The following is a 27,232-nucleotide window of genomic DNA, read 5'->3' on the forward strand; positions in this document are numbered from 1 at the left end:
TAACATCAGGTAGACAACAAGAATATCCACTTTGATCACTTCTATTTAACATGGTTCTAGCCAGAGAAATTAGTCAACAGAAAGAAATAAGGTAACAAGCTTAGAAAAGAAGAAATGTAACTATTTCGATTTGAGATTACATAATCTTGTATGTAAAAAATCCTAAGTAATCCACTAAAAAAAAAAAAAAATAGAACTAATAAAAGAGGTCAGCAAATTTGCAGGATATAAGATAAAAAATAGAAAAAACAATGGCATTTTACACATTTGCAATAAATAATATGAAAATAAATATAAAACAATTTTATTCACAAAAGTGTCAAAGGATAAAATATTTATACTCAAACCTACCAAACATTGCTGAAATAAAAAAGTAAAACCAAAGTAAATTGAAAACATTTGGCCTCGTTTTGTGGTTTGGAAAAGGGTTTAAGGTGAGGTACATTCTACTCTAGACTTTCCCAGCCCGCCGCTCTGCCCTAGATGCTGGATGTGAGCTGCAGCTCGGGAGACCAGTCAGCCCTGCCCTCAGGTCCACTGCGCAGGATGACACCAGCCAAAGATGATCTGCCCCTTTGCGCGGTTTCTTCTGATCAAAGCTGTAATCGTGGTGTGATTGCTGACAACCTGACACCTCCGTTCTGTCATGAGTGGATTTTTTCAACAATTGCACCTAGGTTTTCTCAGTCCCTGATTCCCTTGTATTTGCTTAACATACAATTTGACTCCTTACAGGCTCCTAGATGGCAATACTGGATACAAAAGGCCAGCATGATTTATGATTTAATGGTCATTTGAAAACCAAGTTGAGAATCTGTACAATGGAGAGAAAAAAAAGAAAACATTTGGCATTCATTAATTTGAAGATGTAACATTGAATAAAATTGTGGTACTCTCAAATATGATCTACAGAATCAATGCAATCCCAATCAGAGTACCAGCTAACTTTTTTTTTTTTTTGGTAGAAATTGACAAACTTATTCTAAATTTCCTCTGATTTCAAAGGACCTATTTCAGAATAACCAAAACAATTCTGGGGGAAAAAAAAGAAAAAATAAAGTTGGAGCTCTCACACTATGCAATTTCAGTACTTACTACAAAATAATTTTGATCAAGACAGTGTGGTGCTGGCACAAAGGGAGACTGACAGATAAATGGAATAGAACTGCAAGTCTATAAATAAAAACACACATCCATTTAATGGGGAAAGAATGGTCTTTTCAATAAATGGTACTGGCACACTGGATATCCATATGCAAGAAAAAATGAACAAATAAATATGAGCAATAAAATGAATTTATTACAAACACAAAAATTAACTCAAAATGTATCAAAAAATGTAAATGTTAGAGTTAAAACTATACAACTCAGAAGAAAACATAAGGGAAATCTTTATGACATTGGACTTGGTAAAGAATTCTTATATATGACACCAAAAGCATGAGCAACAACAACACAAATAGATACAATGAACTTCAACAAAATTAACACCTGTGCTTGAAAGAATACCATCAAGAAAATAGAAATACAACCCACAAAACTAAAAACAATAGTTGAAAATCACAACCTGATAACAAATTTGTATCCAGAGTATACAAAGAATTCTTACAACTTAAACTAAAAAAACAAAAACCCAATTTAAAAATGGACAAAGCATCTTAAATTGTTAACTCATGAGTTAACGCGCCTTTTCATGCCCAAACGTTGCTGACCACGCACGAGGTAACTCATGTTTGCACTTGCATTAGCTATTTCAATTTTTGAAACTCAGGGTAATATAGGATTATTGTGTTTGTGACTCTTCACCCTGAGGGTTGAAGTCGAAAAACAGCACACCGTTCTCTATTCTCAAAGTAGCTAGGGAATGGATATCTGCTGGTTCAAATGAGTGCAGCTCAGAACCTAACCCTTCTTCTGGTACTTCTAAAAGAGCTCCTTACATTGATTCACCTTTTAGGCTTGCAGGGCAACTAAAAGACCACGTTTTAGAAAAAACAGTCACTGGTATAAAAAACAACTAGAATGTGTAAAGTGTGTGTTTCAAAAGGTGATTGCTATACAGTATACCACACCAAAAAAATTACTAAGATATATAATATGTATAAAATATAATATGTAGCAGATACGTACAAAGTTTCATTTAAATTCATTGTGCATAAATAAAGTATACCGAAGTTTATTTAGGTTGTTTCATTTTCATACGCAATTACGAAAAAATATCTGGTGACGTGAGATAACTTCTGTGCAAATTGACAGTCAACAATGTGTTAATGGACATTTCTCCAAGGAAAGTATATAACTGAACTGAGAGAATATGAAAAGATACTCAATTTTATTAGTCAGAGGGAGGTGATAATCAAAACCACAGTGAAATACAACTTTATACCTAGATCAAAAAGTCAGATAGTTAGTGTTGGTGAGGATTTGAAGAAAACGGAACCCTCAAATTCTGCTGGTGGGAATGTAAATAGTACAGCTCCTTTGACAGTTTGCCAGTCCCTCAAATGATTAAACAGTTACCATATGACTCAGTAATTCCACTCCTAAGTATATGCACAAGAGAAATAGCTTCAGGTCTACACAAAAATGTGTGTATTAATTTTACCTAAAGGTAAAAATAACCCAAATGCCCATCAATGGATGACTACATAAGTAAAATGTGGTATGTAAGTACCATGAAATATTTTTCAGACATAAAATGGTGACCCGTCCCGCAGGTCGAGCAAGGAGGACTCTAGAGGGGGAGTGAGGATGAGGAGGGACAAGAGACACGAGAAATGGAGACAGGACAGGATTCTGATCAAGTCTCCTTTATTCTGGGGAGATCCACAGTATATATATGGCAAGAAGCAGAAAAACAAGAACATTTGTTGCCAAGCAATGTCTGTGGTGACCACCCCGAAGCAATTTCAAGTAAATATCATGTATATATCACAGGTGGAACAAAAGACAAACAGAGCATAACTGGCTGAGTAAATGGTTACTTAAAGGAATGCAGAAACATTGTATGCAGAGATGCAGACAGAGATATCCTGCCTTGGGGCAGGAGATGGCAGAGCAGATTTTTGCAAAATGGATGCCATGCAAACAGTCTCCCACAAAATGGAATGAAATATTCATATGTAGTAAAACATAGATTAACTTTGCAAACGTTATGCTACATGAAAGAATCTAGTCACAAAAGATTCTATGATTCTATTCATTTGCAACATCCACGACATGGAAATCTATATATAGAGAGGAAAGTGTTTTCATTGCTTCTTATGGCTGTGTGGGTGGGAAGTTGGAGTTAGGGTTCAGGAGATCAATAGCCAAATCATACAGGATTTCTTTCTAGGATGGTGAAAATGTTCTAAAATTGTCTCTGCTGATAGTTACACCATCTGTGAATATACGAAAAACAATTGGATTGTAGATTTTAAATTGGTAAATTATAAGTACGTGAATAAAGCGGCTAACTATATTACTTAAATGTGTCTCCTTTTCTATCCATAGCACAGTGCAAGCCACAATCCTATTTTAATACTATAATATCCTAGTAATATCATATTTAATTCATATTCTTAGCTATTCCAATCATCTTTCTACACAGCATTTGGAGTTCACTTTAAATAAATGTGAAATAAATCACATGACACCAATGTTTAAAACATTTCAAATACTCCCGGTCGCTCTGGAATAGAAAGCGCTCTTCCTCATCAAGGCCACATAGGACCTGACCTCCACATCTCAGCGCCATATCCAGCTACTCCTCTACTTCGCTCTGGGGGTTGGGGGTCACCTCCTAAATCTGAAAACGGCCTGCTCTCCTAGCCTCCCACTTGCTGCTGCTTCCTGGATGCCTCCCTATCCCAGCTGATTTTCCTACAATTCCTCAGCTAGGACATCCATGATCACACAATATGAATTAGTTTTCATTGATATTTTGAAAATTAGCCAAATTTGTGGACATAATTTTACATTTGATATTTTAAATATCTACCCCATTAATGGCTAGAAGCCTATTTAGAATGTATTCCCATATTGTATCCTCCAAAAAATTAGTAAGGGGAGAGAATGGAAGAGAAAAAAATAAAGAAAAGTGAAGAAAGGGAGTAAGAAGACGACGAGGCCGAGGAGGATGAGAATCAGGAGAAAACTATTTGACAAAATACTCGTTTGTTAACCCAGGCAAATGGGATCAGATAAGTAAATGCAGGTTTATTGTCATATACTTTCAAATTTTCAGTGAGTCAGAATGATTTAAAAATAAAAACTTGGAGAATGAATTTTTACTTCCATAACCCCAGTGCTGAAAGTGCTAATGGAGAGCATTGTCTGCAGAAGAAGTGAGTGCAGGTTATATAATGTCTCTTACCAGGGATTAATGTAAATTCATTTCTTCAATATGTAAAACCACGAGATTTTTGTGCCTCTTGAATTAATGGTGTATTTCCTTTAATAAATTGATATATAAACCAAATCTGATAACTTGTCATCATTTTGCCTTGTTATCTATGGGGTTTAAAATAAAATGTAATTATCAAATTAAGAATCTGTATTAAGTCAAGTTCATAATCAAGTATCTCCTCATTATTGACTTTATTTTATACATAGATCATTTTTATTTTGATTATTGTGCTCATACAAGCAGATGGGACTGAAAAATGCTGTTCTACTGGTTCTTGTTATATAACAAATTGCCTCAAAACTCTGACTTATAACAACCACTTTATTTAGCTCAAAATATGGTAGATCAGAATGGGAAAAGTTGGGCAGGGAAGTTCTCACTTAAGGTCTCTTATCGAATGTTTATGGGTCTGTAGTCTGAAGGTTTGCCTGGTTTGGACATTCAAATGACTCCCAGCTGCCTACTCCAATCAGGCTGTTGATCAGAGTACCTACATGTGGCTTCTTCGACCTGAAGATCTGAAGATAGTCTCTCAGGACCGCAGGTCGACGCTCTAACCGCTGAGCCAAACCGGCCAGGGCTAGTCTGTCTTCTTATACGGTAGCTTTGTTCCTCTAGGTGAAGCTTCCCACAGGGCTCCTAATGGTTGTTCGCATTTTAAAACTTGATTCATGGACAAGAGTCGCTTAATATTGTATTGCCCCAAGTTCAGTCTTAAACTTAGTGATATAAACTATCTACTTTCTTGCTTAAGTCAGTTAGAAGGGGACATGTGGAGGTCAGTCCTTCTCTCAGCTTTAGCAGCACACCTTAGACATTGTGTCAAAGACTTCTTGGCTCAGAGCTAAATATCACCTTCCTTTGCAAATCCAAAGCCACATTCCAATCATCCCATTGAGGACACCTTGCCAGAGACATCCACCAGAACCCTTAGTCTTCCTTCAGCCTCCCCAAAACTCTCTTGCACAACTGTCTTAAATAGCTGTCATGGACCTAACAGCAACATAAGTCGAAAAATGTATTTTTTTTAACTTTATGTTTATTGTTGACACTATTACAGATATCCCCATCTCTGCCCACCCCCTTTGCCCACCTCCACCCAGCCCCCACCCCCACTTCCTTCTGGCCATCTGTCTGTGTCTATGGGTTATACCTGTATCTTTGGCTAATCCCTTCCCCTTCTTTTATCCGGTCTCCCCACTCCCCTCTCCTCTGACAGCTGTCAGTCTGTTCCCTGTATCCATGCCTCTGGTTCCATTTTGTTCATCAATTTATTTTGTACATTGGATTCCATATATATGTGGGGTCACATGGTATTTGCCTTTCTCAGATTATTTTTATTGATAGAAATATAGGAAAATATGTGGGAACTGGAAACACTGAGGATGAATTTTTTTAATAAATTTTTGTTGCAGATGTTTCTCCTTTTTCCCCCACTGATTCCCCCCTCCCCCTCCCACCTGCCCTTTCCCCAGTTTGTTGTCCATGTCCACTGTTCATGCATACATGCATATAAGTTCTGTGGTTTATCTCTCCCCCAACACCCCCCTCTTTAGGGGATTGTCAGTCTGTACCCCACTTCCACGTCTCTGGGACTACCCCATTCCTCAGACTGATATGTTCATTATCTCCCACAAATAAGTGAGATCATATGAAACTTGTCTTTCTCTGTTTGGCTTGTTTCACTTAGGATGATATTTTCCAGGTCCCTCCATGTAGTCTCAAAGGATAAGAGGTCTTTCTTTCGTACAGCTGCGTAGTAGTCCATTGTGTATATGTACCACTGCTTTTTTACCCATTTGTCTACTGATGGACACTTGGGTTGTTTCCAGATCTTACCTATTGTAAATAGTGCTGCTATGAACATGGGGGTACATATATTCTTTCTGTTTGGTGTTTCAGGCTTCTTAGGGCATATTCCTAGAAGTGGGATCACTGGATCAAATGGAAGTTCAATTTTTAATTTTTTGAGGTAACACCATATTGTTTTCCATAGTGCCTGCACCAGTCTGCATTCCCACCAGCAGTGTACTAGAGTCCCCTTTTCTCCACACCCTCACCAACACTTGTTTGATGATTTGTTGATGGCGGCCATTCTGACAGGTGTGAGGTGATACCTCATTGTTGTTTTAATTTGCATCTCTCTGATGATTAGTGATGATGAGCATTTCTTCATATGTCTCTTAGCCATTTGTATGTCCTGTTCGGAGAGGTGTCTATTTAGTTCCTCTGCCCATTTTTTAATTGGATTCTTTGTCTTCCTTTTGTGGAGTTGTATGAGCACTCTATATGCATTGGAAATTAACCCCTTATCTGATATATCATTGGCATTTATGCTCTCCCATACAGTGGGTAGCCTTTCCGTTTTGATGATGGTATCTTTCACTGTGCAGAAGCTTTTGAGTTTGATATAGTCCCATGTGTTCATTTTCTCCTTTGTTTCTATTGCCTTAGGTGACATGTCAGTAAAAATTCTGCTGTGTATGATGTCCAAAAATCTTCCAAGCTAACGGAAAAGAAAAAAAAAGCTGGGGTAGCAATACTCATATCTGATAAAATAGATTTCAGAATGAAGGCCATAATTAGAGACAAAGAAGGCCACTACATAATATTGAAAGGATCTATCCAACAGGAAGATATAACCTTGATAAACATATATGCACCCAATATAGGAGCACCAAAATATATTTAAAAACTTCTGAAGGACTTTAAAGGAGAAATCAATAGCAATACAATCATAGCAGGGGACTTCAACACCCTGCTGACATCACTGGATAGATCCTCTAGACAAACAATTAGCAAGGAAACAGAGACTCTAAATGAAGCACTTGACCAAATGGATTTAATAGATATCTACAGAGAATTACACCCCAAAACTACAGAATTCACATTCTTCTCAAGTGCACATGGGACATTCTCAAAGATAGACCACATGATAGGACACAAACTAAATCTCTACAAGTTCATGAAGATTGAAATCATATCAAGCATCTTCTCAGATCACAATGGCATGAAACTAGAAATCAATTGCAAGAAGAACATAGAAAGACATTTGAACACATGGAAGCTAAATAGAATGTTATTAAACAATGATTGCATTACCTAGGAGATCAAGGAAGAAATAAAAAACTTCCTGGAAACCAATGAAAATGAAGACACAACAACACAAAATCTATGGGATGGAGTGAAAGCAGTTTTGAGAGGGAAGTTCATGCCTACCTCAAAAAAGAAGAAAAATCTCTAATAGATTACCTAACCTCAGAACTTAAAGAACTAGAGAGCAAACAAAAAATTAAGATACCTAGGAATAAACTTAACCAAAGAAACTGAGGATGTTTTTAAAATCAAAGTAGCTCTCACTGGTGTCAGTGGAGCCTTAGGGGAGCCTCAGTGTGAGCCCTGGCGTTGGGCAGAGGAAGATGACTGGGGAGAGGAAGGTGGAGAGGACGGTCTGTGGGAATTCCATCTCACTTAACCATGATTGGGGCATTTCATAGGGTTTGTTGCAAGAAAGTTTTCTGTTCCTAACTTTTTGAGATCGCTAACATGTATTATATTCCAATAAATCAATTCATTTTTAAATGTAACATTGATGTTACTTGTCCAGAACTAAATTACCTCAAGAACAGAGTTCACATTTCATCATTCCTCTTGATCCTGTTTAATTTTAATGTATAGTTGTATACCTGGTGTTGCAAAGGGAAATGCTGTTTAGTTACATTGTTTGGCTAAGTCACTTAACACATTACAGGTTGGCATTTGGCACAGCTATAACTTTAAAGCTAATATTTCACAAAAATCTTTGAAAAAATAGATGTCCTCTCCATTAAATGCTTTTTGTAAAGGTTAAGTGCACAGTGTTTCACATTTAAGGTGATTCTTGAATTGATAACAAAGTTACTCCCTTTTTATAGAGATGTCAACCATAATACATGGTTCATTAAAAAATCACCCACAGGTGTTTTTTTCTTTTGTTTTTGTTTTTTCTCAATGCCTTTCATTGGTATTTTAAATAAAAACCTATATTTGATTCCCTCACCTAGAAAATTTATTGTTATTGACTTTCCTATGCAACCACCAAGAATTACAACTCTCTTATTTGCACACCACCTAAAATGATTTGTATTTTTTCTATAAAAATTAGGTCAATCACTGATTGAAGTTTAGATTTATATGCTTCCAAATATCTATCTTTGACCAACCACAAAAGATGACTCAGGGCAGAGCACCTACTGCTATTCATCACCCATACTGCAAAAATCTGTTCGCTAGCTAATTGTTTATAGTTCAGATGACACTGGAAAGTATTATAAGCAATGGTTTATTTCTTTTGTAAAGTACAATCCAATGCAATGTTACATAACTATGTGAGTAGAATATAGATTTACTGTGAAGATTCCTGTTCCTGTTTAATAACAAGTAATGATATTAAAATTACACGCACACTGGTTCAAATAAATGACAGTTCTTTAGAGCTCAAACTTAATATGCAAATAAAGCATTGAATTCAGAGTCTCTCAGTAATCCCAGCTCTGTGGCAGATGTTGCTTTGTTTAGGTCTGGAAATGAATGCATTTACTAAAACAAACAGATAAGCAAAGATCTAAATGCAGTATTTTCTTTTTTTTTCTGTACCTGACAACAACAATCTCTATTTTATTTTTCTTGTGGTACATGCCCCTAGCGGGAACCAAACCTGGGACTTTCTGGTCCGCAGGTCAACGTTCAACTGCTGAGCCAAACTGGCCAGGGCTCTATTTTATTTTTATATCAACTTAACATTGGTATCTGTTTTGTTTTTTTCTTCTGGTCTCTGATTGACCTAATTGTGCTAATTTGAATTTGTGCCACTGTGAAACAAGGGTAGATGACAGTAGTGATACTCTAGAGACTATTTGTCATTTCTTAAATAGTTAATGTAAATTTCAGTTTAACATTCTTAAACTATAGTTATTTTTTATTTTGTTTTAATTTTTCCATCTCCATTTATCCTCTCTATGCCCTCTTCTACTGCCACCCCCACCTCACCCTCCGCAATCTTCCACTGTTGTCTATGTTCACGAGTTCTCTATTTCTATCTTTTTTTTTTCTTTTTTGCTCAATTCCTCCACCCTTTAAATACCCTTCCAGAGCTGTGTGTCTGCTCTCTATCTATTCGTTTTATTTTTCTTGGTAGTTCAGTTTGTTCATTAAATTCTACATATAGCTTTTAACTAGTGAAAATATCAGTGCAAATCATACCTCTTTACATGTAACCATAAGAAAGTAAGCAGACCAATACCAAATAATTTCCTCACCACTTGTTTATTCTTTCCAGCCCTTACTTTCTCCCTCTATTCAAAAGGAACCTTCCCTCTGCAAGGAAGGTTCTGCAAGGAACCTTCCCTCTTTCCATGTTTGGGGAGTTTCTAAGCAAAGTGGACTTAATTTCTTCTCTAAAATATTTTATTTTTTAAATGTTGATGGACAATAAATGTACTTTTTAATAACCAGAACAACACATATTATTCAAAACCTGTATTTTGCATAGTGTAGAGAGGTATGCCATCACCCTTTTGGCATTTGTTATACCCCAAACTAAGCTTATCTCTCCAAACTCCAAGTGCAAGATGAAAACTAATTGACTTGATACCTTGAACTGCTCAAGCAAAGTATGGGCCTGGTTTAAAACAATTCTGAAACAGGGAAGATAAAAACTGCACTATGTTTAAACTTTAAGAATATTGCAAGTCTTTATTTTTCATTTACTATGACATTCAGAAAGGAGAATATTAGTGTTGATTTCACATATACTTTTCAAATGGACAATATATATTGAAAATAACTTTCAATCTTATCAGCCACAGTGAACTCCATGAACCATGGCTGTTTGTTTGACTTGGAAGCAGTTTTCATAAACCTTTTGAAACCAAACAGCTGGAGTTTTATTGCTGGTTTACTTTTCTTAAATGAATTTCACACCAAGTCTCATCTCATCCTAGTAATGGGAGTGGGATTATATATTTTATTTTTCCTTCAAGAAAGCTTAGAATTCTTATAATTGTAAACTTAAGTTAAAATGTGACAGTTTTAATTTGATCACTCAATTTTATCCTTCCTATTTACAAACTCCTTGGTAGCAATTAGCAATAAGATATGGTATGTTTACAAAAAGATAACCAATATAATGACTAAAATAACATTAATCTGCTACCACTGTTCTTCAGAACAAAGGCTCATTATCAAAATAAGTACACTTATGAAAAAATAATATTAAAAAATATCTAAAGAATATGAGAACTTTCCTCAGAAACACCTGTTCATAATCAAATCAGTCACTGAGTCTCTTCTCTGCCCAGCCAGATGTTGCAGTTCCTTGAATAGATAGATTGCAACTCAAAAAAAACTTTTAGACAAGACAAACGAGATTAATTTACAGATTTCACAAAAACAACATATCCTTAAGAAATTGAGACAAATCTTTAGATATTTTGAAATATTAGATGTTGGTCATACATCTCTATATTTAACCAAAATTCTGGTGTCCACATGGTGGTATAATGACACAAAATCTAGACTGGGATCTAGAAAAGCTGGATTTTGCCATCAATCGGTATAAACACGATAATGTGCGGGATTCAATTTCTAGTGCTTGTTAAAAATATGTCATTTGTAAACTTCTGGTAAATTCTTTATTTACATATTATTTGCATATGAACAGGGACTCTAAATGTACATTTGTTTCAGTGAGCTATTGCTTTTGTGCATAGATACTTCTCAGTATAGAGTTAACTCTGGTCACTTATTATTCTTTGTACACAAAAATGAACAGGAACCAGTACATGAAGTATAGGCTTTGAAAAAATTACACTAATATTGACTTATAATTCTAGTTATTTTTAGAATTAAAACTGGTAATATCAAATATAGTAAATTAAATATTTTGCCATAGCTAACTAAAAACATCTTTTCCAGCATATATCTATTAATCTTACCTTTTCTTACAATAAACTTTCTGAAATCATCAGAGATTAAATAAATGGTTAAAGTATACAATACATGTCTCAGTGTTAGTTATAATAACAAAAAGGGTTTAGTTTTCCTGCTAGAGAATGATTTAAAAGGCCGTGGTTGTCCATATCATGAAATAACTTGTAGGCATTAAAATAATGCTAAAGAAGGATAAGGGTTTAAGTAATGTCAATCCAAAATTAGTCAAATGGTGCACCAGACTATCCCAAAAGCAAATTGCTTGAAACATATTGTAGTATTTTATCTATTATCTCATTATAGTGATCTAATTTATGAAAGTTACAATGTTACAGTTTTTCAGTCCATGGCCTCCATTTATTTTTTACTGACTCAATGACAAGTTTTTTTGTCCCTAAATCATGACCGAGATCTACACTTAAGTTTTTCCCTGAATTTACTGGTTATTCCTATTTAAAAAGTTACAATAATATACAAGCAGACATGATCTAATCCTGGCCTACATTTAATGTATTTAAAGCAAAGTGAATATGAAAATATATTATGATATTTGCGATGCACAGCTTAAATCTCAGTGATTTCATTGTAGTCTAGGACATGTACTTTCAACCACAAAGGCAGAGAACCTCACTAATCCCTTCATTTAATGTCACGTTCTAGAGAATGTGTTCCTGCTTCTGACAATCAAACAAAATTGAATTATGCTTGATAGCAAATTTATTCATAAACCTGAGTCAAGAATCTCTTAGGAATTTAGAGCACTCTTTCTGCCAGTTCTATTCAGGAAATAAGTTTATGTACAAGATGATTGCTTTAAACATACAGAAATGGAGCAAACACAATTGCAGATTCTCCATTATGACTCTAAGACAAAACAAAACCACTAGAATAGACATTTGTTATTAGGAAAACTTAGCATTTAAATTTTTCTGCATAAATATAAAACGTTCTTTTTGTAAAATGCATGAACTTCCTGTATTTAAAATATGCTGATTAAAAATTATAACATGCCCTAGCTGGTTTGGCTCAGTGGTTGGAGCATCGGCCCATGGACTGGGTGGTCATGGGTTCAATTCCTGTCAGGGGCATGTACCTCAGTCACGGTTCGTTCCCCGGCCCTGGTTCGGGTCATGCAGGAGAAAGCCAGTTAATGTTTCTCTCTTTCTCTCTTTCTCTCCCTCGTCCTTGCACTCTATCTGAAGACAAATTGAGAAGTAGCCTCAGGTGAGGATAGAAAAAAAAAGTTATTACAGATTATTTCTTCTATTCTCCAATTTCTACACTCTTGAATATATTATCTGTTTCAATGTCAATCATCACACCTCAAAATTTCTTTAATGAACTTTAAAATTCTTGTGTTAATTTCAACATTATTCAATTTTCTTCTGTCTGACCTCCTAAACTCACTTTCCACTGTTTTAGATCCCACACAGGTAGCCTCTTGCCTTTCAAACACGGTAACGTTTTTTCCTCCGTCTTTATTTCTTTATTGCCATCATACGTATTTGGACCTAGAATGAAGTATATGAGTAATTTGTTAACAAATTAAAGATCTTAAGTACACTTTTATTTATTTTGTAAAGCATACTTATTGATACACAGACAGAAAACAGGAAAGTTCACGTAAAATAATTTTGTTTACCTCTTATACCTTTATAAGGCACATTTAGAAATGTTATCAATATCAATGCCATAGTTGAACTCCATTTTTTATATTTGATAGTTGATAGCTCTCGAGCCCTACCTTTATGTCTCCCTTGCTATGGTCTGAAAGTTTGTGTCCATTCAAAATGCATGTTAAAATGCTTAACCCCAAAGATAATGGTGTTAGAAGGGGGGAAATTTGGGGGTGGCTTGAGTCATGCAGTGGAGTCCTCATGGGTGGCATTTGTGCCCTTATAACAGAGACTTCACTGAGCTCCCCAGCCCCGGCCCCATGTGAGCAGACACAGCTACAAGGCACTGGCACTAAGCTGGGAAGTGGCTCCTCACCAAACAAATTGGCACCTGATTGCATACTTCCAGCCTCCAGAAATGTGAGAAATACAGTTCTGTTGTTGATAAGCCAACCTGTTTGTGGTCATTTGTCACAGCTGCTCAAGCTTACAACCCTTCTGCCTCACGTTTTGGCAAGCTGATAAGAAGGTCCTGGGCTTTTTTATTTGACCCTGAAGGAAGAGTCACTAATGGAAACTGTTTTAGGTGCTCTCGAGCCGAAATCGCTCTCACTCAATCCACCCTGGGCATACTTATGCCTGCCCTATCTCCCCAGGTTTCCTGTGTGGGTAATAAACTTTGTTTCAAATTCTTTTGGTATGGAAAATATCATCCGACTCATCATTCAACTTATTAATTGGGAGGCTATCTCTCTCACCTTCATGGGTCAACACAAAATTAATGCTTAAATATCTCAATACTATGCTAATTGTAACAATGGAAAATATATAGCATCTGGCAAAATAGGAATAATTTCTGCAGCAAGGTCATGCAAGAAGTATTCTTCATTGACCTAAAACAGATCTCTTAATGCCAGGTTTTATATCATTTTAGTACTGTAGATAGACATTCTAAAGGATGGCAACATGTATAAGTTTGGTGTGAACTTTTGAAGTAAACCAAACAAAGTGTGTAGAGATAGAATTGTACTAAGTAAACAAATTCACTTTTTTTTTTATTACAACAGCTTTGTTGTCCATGTCCATTGGTTATGCATACATGCATATAAGTTCAGTGGTTTATCTCTTCCCTCCTCCCCCCCCCCCTCCTTCTTCTGGAGATTGTCAGTCTCTACACTACTTCCATATTTCTGGGTCTACCCTATTCCTCAGACTGTTATGTGCATTATATTCCATAAATAAGTGAGATCATGTGATATTTGTCTTTTTCTTCTAGGCTTGTTTCACTTAGGATAACACTTTTCAGGTCCCTCCATGTCATCTCAAAGGATAAGAGATCTTTCTTTCTTAAAGCTGCATAGTACTCCACTGTGTATATGTACCACTGCTTTTTTATCCATTCGTCTACTGATGGACACTTGGGCTGTTTCCAGATCTTAGCTATTGTAAACAGTGCTGCTATGAACATGGGGGTACATATATTCTTTCTGATTGGTGTTTCAGGCTTCTTAGGGTATATACCTAGAAGTGGGATCACTGGATCAAATGGAAGTTCAATTTTTAATTTTTTGAAGTAACACCATATTGTTTTCCATAGTGCCTGCACCAGTCTGCATTCCCACCATCAGTGCACTAGAGTACCCTTTTCTCCACACCCTCACCAACACTTGTTGTTTGATGATTTGTTGATGGCAGCCATTCTGACAGGTGTGAGGTGGTACCTCATTGTTGATTTAATTTGCATCTCTCTGATGATTAGTGATGATGAGCATTTCTTCATCTGTCTCTTGGCCATTTGTATGTCCTGTTTGGAGAGGTATCTATTCAGCTCCTCTGCCCATTTTTTAATTGGGTTCTTTGTCTTCCTTTTGTTGAGCTGTATGAGTACTCTATGTATTTTGAAAATTAACCCCTTATCTGATGTATCATTGGCAATGATGCTCTCCCATACAGTGGGCAGCCTTTCCATTTTGATGGTTGTTTTTTTTTTTTGATGTGCAGAAGCTTTTTAGTTTGATATAGTCTCATATGTTCATTTTCTCCTTTGTTTCTGTGGCCTTAGGTGATGTATTAGTGAAAATTCTGCTCCGTATGATGTCTGAAATTTTGTTGCCTACATTTTCTTCTAGAATTTTTATGGATTCATGGGTCACATTTAAGTCTTTTATCCATTTTGAGTTTATTTTTTGTGTATAGTGTAAGTTGATGGTCTAGTTTCATTTTTTTTTGCATGTAGCTGTCCAATTTTCCCAACACCATGTATTAAAGAGGCTGTCTTTACTCCACTGTATGCTCTTGCCACCTTTGTCAAATATTAATTGAGCATGTTGCCTTGGGTCCATTTCTGGGTTCTCTGTTCTGTTCCACTGGTCTATATGCCTGTTCTTGTGCCAGTACCAGGCTGTTTTGATTAAAGTGGTTTTGTAGTATATCCTGATATCTGGTACTGTGATCCCACCTGCTTTGTCCTTCTTTTTCAAGATTGCTGTGGCTATTCGAGGTCTTTTTTGGTTCCATATGAACTTTTGAAGTATTTTTTTCTAGTTCTGTGAAATATGTCGCTGGTATTTTGATGGGGATTGCATTGAATCTATAGATTGCTTTGGGTAATTCACTTTTAGATTTATAGTAGTAACCCTATGGAGGAGTTACTTATTATATCACCTATTCTCTGTATTTCAGAAAATGAAGATCCAAAAATGAATTTAAATAAATCTGTAACTGAATTTGAAAGGAGTTCAAATTGAAAACGTCACTTTTTAAAATACTGAGATTTTCAACAAGTTACTGATAAAGAGAATTTATAGCAGATACTTAAAAGTCAAGAATTACTAAATTTTGGACATGTTATTATATATAGTTTTATTTGAGAATCATTAAGATTAGATCAGTAGATAATATTATTTCTTATTTTTGTTGTAATTAAATGTATAAATCTATACAACTCAACGTAAATCTTCTATGTATTATTTTTTCATTTAAAATGCATTAATACTTATAACATATTAAGAAAAATGTTTTTAGAAAAAAGAGAAAGAAAAATATAGAGTCAATACAGTAAATGTTATATTCTCTATCTTTATTGTTTTGTTTTTTGAAGATTAGTGTCCACTCAGTCTAATTCTTTTGTTTTTCTACCAAACACATATCATATTTTCCAAAACCTTCAATGCTTTGGCTCTGTTTTAGGATGTAAAGCTTAAAAACAAATAAACAACAAAAAAAATGTTTTAACTTGTTACTTTTAATTAGGGAGCTCCTTCTTTGATTGCTTTATTTTATCTACAATCAGATGAAAGGAAATGCAGGAGCCATGGTCAGGGTACCAGGATTTTGACTTGCACCTGGACCTACCTAGTTCTATTACCAGGAGGTCTCAGTGTTTTCACCTGCGTAAAGGATGGAACCTAGATTTTGTCTGGAGACCTGGCAAAGTTCTGTGGTTAGGTTCTCCATCACTTTTCCTCCACTCATACTTGTCGGATTTTAATCTTTCTTTAAGGAACAGATGGAAATAAAAATTATAAACAAAATTTATTTTTTTTCTGTTAAATTTTGCATTCTCTCTAAATAATCTTTTCGGTCTTTTAGTGAAAAATGACACCCTTCCTCTCATTCAGGTGTTGACCATTTTAGCTAAAACTTGATGTAGTTTAAATTCTCATATACAATGTATCTTTGTTTTGTTCAACTTTAAATAAAAATCTATTCCAGTTCAAAGTTGTTAATCATTACTAAAAAAGGAGAATTTGTTCAGAAATTGTCAAAGAGCAAACTTTTACTATCAGCTGGTGTTGCTACAACATCTCACCGTGTGTCTTCTCATTGTATGTGACACAACAGTACATTAATTCATAAAACTGATTAATTAAGGCATCTGACGTACAATTTTTGAAAAGTAAATATTTTTTGTTTTTGTTTTTTTAATGTTTTAGCTCTAGAGCAGAACATGTATGAAAGAGGGCTGCTTTTATGATGCCCTTTAGAAGAGCTCATTAGTTTTCCAAGAGGGGTTAAAAAAATAAAACTTGGTTTAAAGAACTGAAGAAGGCAATCCTGCCTTGAAAGTTAGGATCTTTGAAGATTGAAAAGGAAGGTTGGGGACCCTGTCCAGATGGTGTGGCTCAGTGGTGGAGCATTGACCCTTGCACCAAGAGGTCATCGGTTCAGTTCCCTGTCAGGACACATGCCCAGGTTGTGGGCCCCATCTCTAATGTGGGACATGCAGGAGGCGGCCAATCCATTTTCTCTCTCATTGATGTTTCTACCTCTCTCTCTTTCTCTTTCTCACTTCCTCTCTCTCTAAAATCAATAAAGGAAACAAACAAACAAAAAGACAATACTATAAAAAAAAAGGAAGAAGAAAGTGAGGAAGACACAGTAAATGACAGTGGGTCAAAGGGGAGGATGGGCACTTTGCGCTGAGACTGTATAGTTTTCGTAAGATTCCCTGTGGTGAAGCTTTGCACAGAGACTGGTGACAAAGTGAAGATGATCTCCTTTAAATAGATCATTGAGATCAGGACAAGGAGGAGCCACACTACTAATACTGCAATTTTATTTATTTATTTATTTATTTTTTTTTATTTTAATATGTAGAAAGTATTTTTATTTTTTTATTTTTTTTTTCTGTTTTTTTTTTTTTTTTTTTTTTTTTTTATGAGTTTTTATTTATTTTTTTGTTACAGATATTTTACCTTTTTACCCCATTGGCACCCCCCACCCCACCCCCTCCACCCTGTCCCCGGCTTAGTTGTCCATGTCCATTGGTCATGCATACATGCATATAAGTTCTGTGGTTTATCTCTTCCCACCCCCCCACCCCCCATCCCCTCTTCTGAGGGATGTCAGTCTGTGCCCTACTTCCATGTGTCTGGGTCTACTGTATTCCTCAGACTGTTATGTTCATTATATTCCGTATATAAGTGAGATCATGTGGTATTTGTCTTTTTCTGCTTGGCTTCTTTGACTTAGGATAATACTTTCCAGGTCCCTCCATGTCGTCTCAAAGGATAAGAGATCTTTCTTTCTTACCGCTGCATAGTACTCCATTGTGTATATGTACCACAGCTTTTTGATCCATTCGTCTACTGGTGGACACTTGGGCTGTTTCCAGATCTTAGCTATTGTAAATAGTGCTGCTATGAACATGGGGGTACATATATTCTTCCTGATTGGTGTTTCAGGCTTCTTAGGGTATATTCCCAGCAGTGGGATCACTGGGTCAAATGGAAGTTCAATTTTTAATTTTTTGAGGTAGCACCATATTGTTTTCCATAGCGGCTGCACCAGTCTGCATTCCCACCAGCAGTGTATTAGAGTTCCCTTTTCTCCACACCCTCGCCAACACTTGTTGTTTGATGATTTGTTGATGGCGGCCATTCTGACAGGTGTGAGGTGATACCTCATTGTTGTTTTAATTTGCATCTCTCGGATGATTAGTGATGTTGAGCATTTCTTCATATGTCTCTTGGCCATTTGTATGTCCTGTTTGGAGAGGTGTCTATTCAGCTCCTCTGCCCATTTTTTAATTGGGTTCTTTGTCTTCCTTTTGTGGAGTTGTGTGAGCTCTCTGTATATATTGGAAATTAACCCCTTATCTGATACATCATTGGCAATGATGTTCTCCCATACAGTGGGTTGCCTTTCCATTTTGATGATCGTTTCTTTTGCTGTGCAGAAGCTTTTTAGTTTGATGTAGTCCCATGTGTTCATTTTCTCCTTTATTTCTGTTGCCTTAGGTGATGTATCAGTGAAAATTCTGCTCCGTATGATGTCCGAAATTTTGTTGCCTACATTTTCTTCTAGAATTTTTATGGATTCACGGGTCACATTTAAGTCTTTTATCCATTTTGAGTTTATTTTTGTGTATGGTGTAAGTTGATGGTCGAGTTTCATTTTTTTGCATGTAGCTGTCCAATTTTCCCAACACCATTTATTAAAGAGGCTGTCTTTACTCCACTGTATGCTCTTGCCACCTTTGTCAAATATTAATTGAGCGTATTGCCTTGGGTCCATTTCTGGGTTTTCAGTTCTGTTCCACTGGTCTATATGCCTGTTCTTGTGCCAGTACCAGGCTGTTTTGGTTACAGTCGCTTTGTAGTATAACCTGATATCTGGTAATGTGATCCCTCCAAATTTGTTCTTCTTTTTCAAGATTGCTGTGGCTATTCGGGGTCTTTTTTGGTTCCATATGAACTTTTGAAGTATTTGTTCTAGTTCTATGAAATATGTCGTTGGTATTTTGATGGGGATTGCATTGAATCTATAGATTGCTTTGGGTAGTATGGACATTTTAATTATGTTAATTCTTCCAATCCATGAACAGGGTATGTTCCTCCACTTTTTTATATCTTCCTCTATTTCTTTTTTCAATGACCTGTAGTTTTCTGCAAATAGGTCCTTTACTTCTTTGGTTAAGTTTATTCCTAGGTATCATAATTTTTTTGGAGCGATGGTAAATGGGATTGTTTTTTCAGTTTCTCTTTCTGTGCGTTCATCATTGATGTACAAGAATGCCGTCGATTTCTTGACGTTAATTTTGTATCCTGCTACTTTGCCAAATTCATTTATTAAGTCTAATAGATTTTTGATGGAGTCTTTAGGGTTTTCTATGTACAATATCATGTCATCTGCAAATAATGACAGTTTCACTTCCTCCTTTCCAATTTGGATCCCTTTTATTTTTTCTTCATGTCTGATTGCTGTGGCTAAGACTTCCAGTACAATGTTAAACAAGAGTGGTGAAAGTGGACATCCCTGTCTTGTTCCTGTTCTTAATGGAAATGTTTTTAGTTTCTGTCCATTGAGTATGATGTTGGCTGTAGGTCTTTCATATATGGCCTTTATTATGTCGAGATATGATCCCTCTATTCCTACATTGCTGAGCGTTTTTATCAGAAATGGATGCTGGATTTTGTCGAATGCTTTTTCAGCATCTATTGATATGATCATGTGGTTTTTATTCTTCATTTTGTTTATGTGGTGTATCACGTTTATTGATTTGCGAATATTGTACCAGCCTTGCATCCCTGGAATGAATCCCACTTGGTCATGGTGAATAATTTTTTTGATGTATTTCTGGATCCGATTTGCTAGTATTTTGTTCAGGATTTTGGCATCTATGTTCATCAGGGATATTGGCCTGTAGTTTTCTTTCTTCGTAGTGTCTTTTTCTGGTTTTGGAATTAGAATTATGCTGGCCTCATAGAACGTGTTTGGAAGTCTTCCTTCTTCTTGAATTTTTAGAAATAGTTTGAGGAGAATGGGTGTTAGTTCTTTTTTGAATGTTCGGTAAAACTCCCCCGTGAAACCATCTGGGCCTGGGCTTTTGTTTGCTGGGAGAGTCTTGATTACCTCTTCAATTTCCTTAGTTGTTATTGGTCTGTTCAAGTTTTCTATCTCTTCCGGGAATAGTTTTGGGAGACTGTGTGTTTCTAGAAATTTGTCCATTTCGCTGAGATTGTCGAATTTGTTGCCATATAGTTGTTCATAGTAGTTGTTAACGATCTTTTGTATTTCCGTGGTGTTGGTTGTTACTTCTCCTCTTTCATTTCTGATTTTGTGTATTTGGGTTCTCTCTCTTTGTTTCTTGGTGAGTCTAGCTAAGGGTCCATCAATCTTGTTTATCTTTTCGAAAAACCAGCTCTTTGTTTCATTGATCCTTTGAATTGTTTTTTTGGTCTCTATGTCATTTATTTCTGCTCTGATCTTTACTATTTCCTTCCTTCTACTTGCTCTGGGGTTTTCTTTTTGTTTGCTTTCTAATTCTTTAAGTTGTGAGGTTAGACAGTCAATTAGAAATTTTTCTTGTTTTTTGAGGTAGGCCTGTAGTGCTATGAACTTCCCTCTCAGAACTGCTTTCGCTGCATCCCATAGATTTTGTGTTGTTGTGTGTTCATTTTCATTGGTTTCCAGGAAGTTTTTGATTTCTTCCTTGATCTCCTCGGTGACCCATTCATTGTTTAATAACATGCTATTTAGCCTCCATGTGTTGAAATGTCTTTGCATGTTCTTGTTGCAGTTGATTTCTAGTTTCATGCCATTGTGATCTGAGAAGATGCTTGATATGATTTCAATCTTCTTGAACTTGTAGAGATTTAGTTTGTGTCCTATCATGTGGTCTATCTTTGAGAATGTCCCATGTGCACTTGAGAAGAATGTGTATTCTGTAGTTTTGGGGTGTAATTCTCTGTAGATATCTATTAAATCCATTTGGTCTAGTGCTTCATTTAGAGTCTCTGTTTCCTTGCTAATTTTTTGCCTAGAGGATCTATCCAGTGCTGTCAACGGGGTGTTGAAGTCCCCAGCTATGATTGTATTGTTGTCGATTTCTCCTTGGAAGTCCTCCAGAAGATTTTTAATATATTTTGGTGCTCCTATATTGGGTGCATATATGTTTATCAAGGTTATATCTTCCTGTTGGATAGATCCTTTCAATATTATGTAGTGGCCGTTTTTGTCTCTAGTTATGGTCTTCATTTTGAAATCTATTTTATCAGATATGAGAATTGCTACCCCAGCTTTTTTTTGCTTTCCATTTGCTTGGAAAATTTTTTTCCATCCCTTCACTTTCAACCTATGTGAGTCTTTTGTTGAGAGATGGGTCTCTTGTAAACAACATATAGATGAGTCATGCTTTCTTATCCAATCAGCTACTCTGTGTCTCTTTATGGGAGCATTCAGTCCATTTACGTTTAAGGTGATTATTGATATGTACTTATTTATTGCCATTTTTGTTTAGTGTGGTTCTATTTTTGTTCCCATTTCTACTGCTAATTACAGCAGTCCTTTTAACATTTCTTGCAGTGCTGGTTTGGTGCTAATGTATTCCCTTAGCTTTTTTTTTGTCTGGGAAGCTCTTTATTTGATCTTCTATTTTGAATGATAGCCTTGCTGGGTAGAGTAGTCTTGGATTCAGATTCTTGTTTTTCATGACTTTGATTACTTCATGCCATTCCCTTCTGGCCTGTAGTGTTTCTTGTGAGAAGTCAGCTGAGAGCCTTATGGGGTTCCCTTTGTAGGTAACCTGTTGCTTATCTCTTGCTGCTTTTAGGATTCTCTCTTTGTCTTTAATTTGTGGCATTTTCATTACTATGTGTCTTGGTGTGGGCCTGTTTGGGTTCTTCTTACTTGGGACTCTCTGTGCTTCTTGAACTTGAATGCCTTCTTCCTTCACCAAATTAGGGAAGTTTTCTCTCACTATTTTTTTGAATATATTCTCTATCCCTTGCTCCTTTTCTTCTTCTTCGGGGACTCCTATGATGCGAATATTATTACGTTTCCAGTTGTCCCATAGTTCTCTTAAGCTGTCTTCCTGTTTTTTAATAGTTTTTTCCTTTTGTTTTTCTGATTGGTTGATTTTTTCTACCCTGTCTTCTAATTCGCTGATCCGGTCCTCAGCTTCCCCTACTCTGCTTTTTAAACCTTCCAATGTGTTTTTCATTTCGGATATGTCATTTTTTATCTCTTCTTGTTGGTTTTTAATTTCCATTTGGCTTATTTTCAGTGTCTCTATGTCCTTACTCATGCTGTTCAGCTTCCTCAAGATCATGGCTCTGAATTCTAGCTCTGTTAACATGCCTAATTGCTCCACATTGATCTCATCTTCGGTGGAGGTGGTTTGCTCTTTCATTTGGCTTCTGTTTCTGTGTTTCACCATTTTAGCTATCACTCTGGGCTTTGGAGCCTGTCAAGTTCTCCCTGTGGGTGTTGGTGTTCTGCTGTTTGTGGCTCCCTCTCCTGTGTTTAGATGAGCGAGGGAGGACCCGCGTTGAACACCACTGTCAAGTCTTACTTTCCTGGTTAAAGCTGCCAGCCCAGGAAATGTACTGTTATCCTCTAGCTTTTTGCCTGGAAGCCAGCAGTCTAGGTTAATTGATGAGTTTTGGGTTGTCAGTTGATTGAAAAACTCCCTCTGGTGCTCAGCCAAGGGGCTTTCACGAGGGTGGGGCAGATGCTGGTCCTTAGTGAGCCTCAATTAACACTTCAATGGCCCACAGGGTGGGGTTGGATCTCCGAGGGAGGGGCTGCTGCCTCTCTCAGAGCCCTGGGAAGAAGCAATGTGGCCACCGTCCTGAGTGGCTGCACTCAGGCAAAGCTCCGAGAGCCCTCCAAACCCCGAGTGTCCCGACACAGTTCCAGTCCAGTCTGCCCTCCCTCTGCCGGAGCCCAAGGTGAGTGGCTGTGGCTGTTTCAGCCTCAGTCCCGGCTGCGCTGTGGGGCCGCCTGGGAGTATAACCCGCGGGCGCCGCTTATAGCTAAGGCCGCTGCCGAGCTGCCGACCGTGCGCTCCCAGCCCCGTCTCGCGCCTTCGCAAGCCTACCGGGATGGAGTCAGTGTCCCTCGTTGTATGGTCCTCGCAAGCTGCTTTTCTGTTGGTTTTTCCCGTCGATTTGTCTGTGTTATAGTTGTAATTCCAGTTTGGTTCTGGGAGACGGTCTGTGTAGCTCCGTTCACTCCGCCGCCATTTTTCGGTCTCTAATACTGCAATTTTAAAAGCAGGCCCTCTATGCCCCGGCTTGATTGAAAGCTCATAGAGCATCAGCCCACAGACCAAAAGATCATGGGTTTGATTCCTGGTCAAGGGCACATACCTGGGTTTTGGGTTTAATCACTGGCCCTGGTCAGGGTCATGCAGGAGGTAACCAATTGATGTGTCCCTGTCACATTGACGTTTCTCCTTCTCCCTCCCTCCCTTCCACTTTATCCCCCCCACCCAAAAAGAAAATATATACTCAGATGAGGATTAACAAAAAATAATAATAATAAAAGTAACCCCACCCCCACCACCACCATTTTCCTGGAGCTGCTTGAGTCTCTGGCTTGGTATTTTATGATGGCTAGAGAAAGAGATCATGATAATGACAAATACTGGATTCCTGCTAGTATTAGTAAGTAGTTCAAGCTGAATTTAAAATAATTTAGAAGAATTACAAATGTGGCATTTGCTATCCAATTAATTAATTATCCTGTAGTAATTTATAGATTTCATACGCACACAGCATCATTTTCTCTGTGCCAGGTAGTGTACTAAGCAGGAGGAATATGTCATTCAAGAGAACAGAGAAGGTCTTGTGTTTATGAAACATTTTTTTATTGGGGGACGTGAAGGGAAAGAAAATTAAAATGTAAAATCACCTCAGATCGTGATAAGTGCTATGAGGAAAATGAAGCACATTCCTCTGACAGTTGTTCCCCAGTGAGGACAGACAGGCGCTCAGGAGAGGTGCCACAGGACCTGTGACTTGAGTGATGAGAAGGGGTGAGCTGTAGGGACATCCAGGGAAAGTCTACTGAGAAAAATAAATGAATGAACAGAATCTGAGTGGGAGCATGTCCACATTTTAAGAACTAAATACCTACTAAAGTGGCTCCAGGAATATTATCTCCCATAAGATTTCTTCTGTTATATGTTTTCTGGAAGGGTATAATTGATTTTGGATATTTCACAAGAGATTGTTAGTACCGCCCATCTTATTTTTTGCAGAGTCTCCGAGACAGGCCTATGTCTTCAGTGTTTCTCCAGCAGCTTAAATTATAGGAGTTCATGAGGAGTCAGGAAGAACATCCAAATTCTAGAAAACATCAATAAAGGGAAAAAATGTTGTCATCCTTTACAAGGGTAATTCGGCTATAATGAGATAATCATATTTAATTAAAGAAGAGAAAAAGCTTTTAAAATACATTCATGTTTAGCCAGATACCAAATTTAATAGAACTATTAAACTTAAGCAAAAGTCTTTAAGGAAAACAAACAAACAAAAAAATCTCACTCATTAAAGAACTTTCTTTCCATTACATAAAATTGAAGTCAAAAAGAGAGGAAGGATAAACATCTGGGTGAAACATAACTTACCTGAGTACAGCTGTTGAAGGACAAGACATTAAATTGTTCATTAATTATCAGAATGTGTTAGTAAACAATGCTGAGTTAATTACCCAGCTCTTAGTTTGAATATTTCACTGCCTTTTTACAGAAAACAAAGAACAGAACATTTGCCAATGTATCTTCGACCTTGTTTATGCATCTTTCTCACTTCTCTGGAAGTGATCATATCCACAGGGGTGCGCAAAAGTAGGTTTACAATTTTGAGTAACATTCTTTTAAGTTAATAAAGCTATTGTAATAATCATAACCTGCATGACTTTTTCCATGCAAACAACTAAAAACTACTATTTTTCACTCCTGTACATCTAATTACACTAAAACATCCTAAGAATTACATTTAGGCCTGGAAGTTTTGCTCAGTGGTTAAAGCAGCAGCTGCAGACCAGAGTCACAGGTTCGATTTCAATCAAGGGTATGTACCTTGGTTGCAGTTTGGTCCCTGGCTCTGGTTGGGGTTGTATGGGAGGCAACCAATTGATGCATCTCTCTCACATAGATGATTTTCTTTTTTTTTTTTTTTTAATTTTTTATTAATTTTTTTGTTACAGATATTTCTCCTTTTTTACCCCATTGGCACCCCCCTCCCCACCCCACCCCACCCCCATCCTGTCCCTGGCTTAGTTGTCCATGTCCATTGGTCATGCATACATGCATATAAGTTCTGTGGTTTAGCTCTTCCCACCACCCCCCACCCCCTCTTCTGAGGGATGTCAGTCTGTGCCCTACTTCCATGTTTCTGGGTCTACCATATTCCTCAGACTGTTATGTTCATTATATTCCGTATATAAGTGAGATTATGTGGTATTTGCCTTTTTCTGCTTGGCTTATTTCACTTAGGATAACACTTTTCAGGTCCCTCCATGTGGTCTCAAAGGATAAGAGATCTTTCTTTCTTACCGCTGCATAGTACTCCATTGTGTATATGTACCACAGCTTTTTTATCCATTCGTCTACTGATGGACACTTGGGCTGTTTCTCTCTCTCTCCCCCTGCCACTCTATCTGAAGATAAATGAAAAAATATCCTCAAGTGGGGATTTAAAAAAAAAGGGGGGGATTACCTTTGTATATAAATAAGAACTCTAGGAACTACACTATTCATTCTATTTGTGAATACTATTATCTGATATTTTTTGTCCCTGTTTTCTCTAATTTTGGATCCTTGAAATTTCTAGGTAATGAGAGTGACAATTTCTAATCCATTGGTTAAATTAACAACTCCCTTAAGAAAAAGAAGTTGTGAATTTGCCATAGCTCCAATCTCAAGTATGCAGCTCAGTGAAATACTTTTTTATTTTATTTTGATTTATGGTAAAATAGATGTAACACAAAATGTACCATCTTTACCATTTTTAGGCCTACAGTTGAGCAATGCTAAGTACATGCAAATAATTATGCAGTCTCCAAAACATTTTTATCTCCAAAATTAAAACTCTACACATACTAAACAACTCCTTATTCTCTCCCTCCCAGGCCCCTGGCAACCACCATTCCACTTTCTTCTCTGAATTTGACTGCTCTAGTTAGCAACTTTCAACCATTTTCATCTCATGGCACACATAAACTAATTATTAAGATTCTGTGGACACCAAAAAATATATTACATTTTTTAAAATTATGACCAAAAAAAAAAAAGATATAATTTTGATTTGTTCACACTGGATGGCCATTATTGTGTTGGCTGTTGTCATTTTTTTACTTGACAATCTAAGGGAAAAGAGGTCAGTGCCCTCACTAAATAGTCAGGTATTACATGCTGAACAACTTCTGGTAGCCGTGGCACACTGGTTGAAAATCACTGCTCTAGGCACCTCATGTAAGTAGAATCATAAAAGCATTTGTCTTTCTGTGACCGGCATATTTCACTTAGCATAATATTCTCAGAGTTCATCTATGTTGTAGCATGTGTCATAATGGTTTTCTCTTTGAAGGCTGGATAATATTCCATGTATATACACTACATTTTGTTATCTATTTATCACTGATGGACATTTGGGTTTCTGCCACCTTTTTATGTTATAAATAATGCAGCTCTAAACAAATATCTCTTTGACACCCTGCTTTAGTTCCTTTGGGAAAAAAAAAACAAAAGTGAAATTGCTTTATTACATGAAAATTCTATTATTAATATTTTGAGGCACTGCCATACTATTTTCCATAGTGGCTACAGCATTTTATATTCCCACCAATAATGCACACGTGGTTCAATTTTTACACATTCTGACTGACACTTGTTTTTCCTGTTGTTGTGCCTTCTTTTTCCTTTCTTTCTTTCTTTCTTTCTTTCTTTCTTTCTTTCTTTCTTTCTTTCTTTCTTTCTTTCTTCTTTCTCCTTCCTTCCTTCCTTCCTTCCTTCCTTCCTTCCTTC

The sequence above is a fragment of the Molossus molossus genome, unplaced genomic scaffold, assembly GCF_014108415.1.
Source record: "Molossus molossus isolate mMolMol1 unplaced genomic scaffold, mMolMol1.p scaffold_m16_p_5, whole genome shotgun sequence".
NCBI classification, from domain to species: domain Eukaryota; kingdom Metazoa; phylum Chordata; class Mammalia; order Chiroptera; family Molossidae; genus Molossus; species Molossus molossus.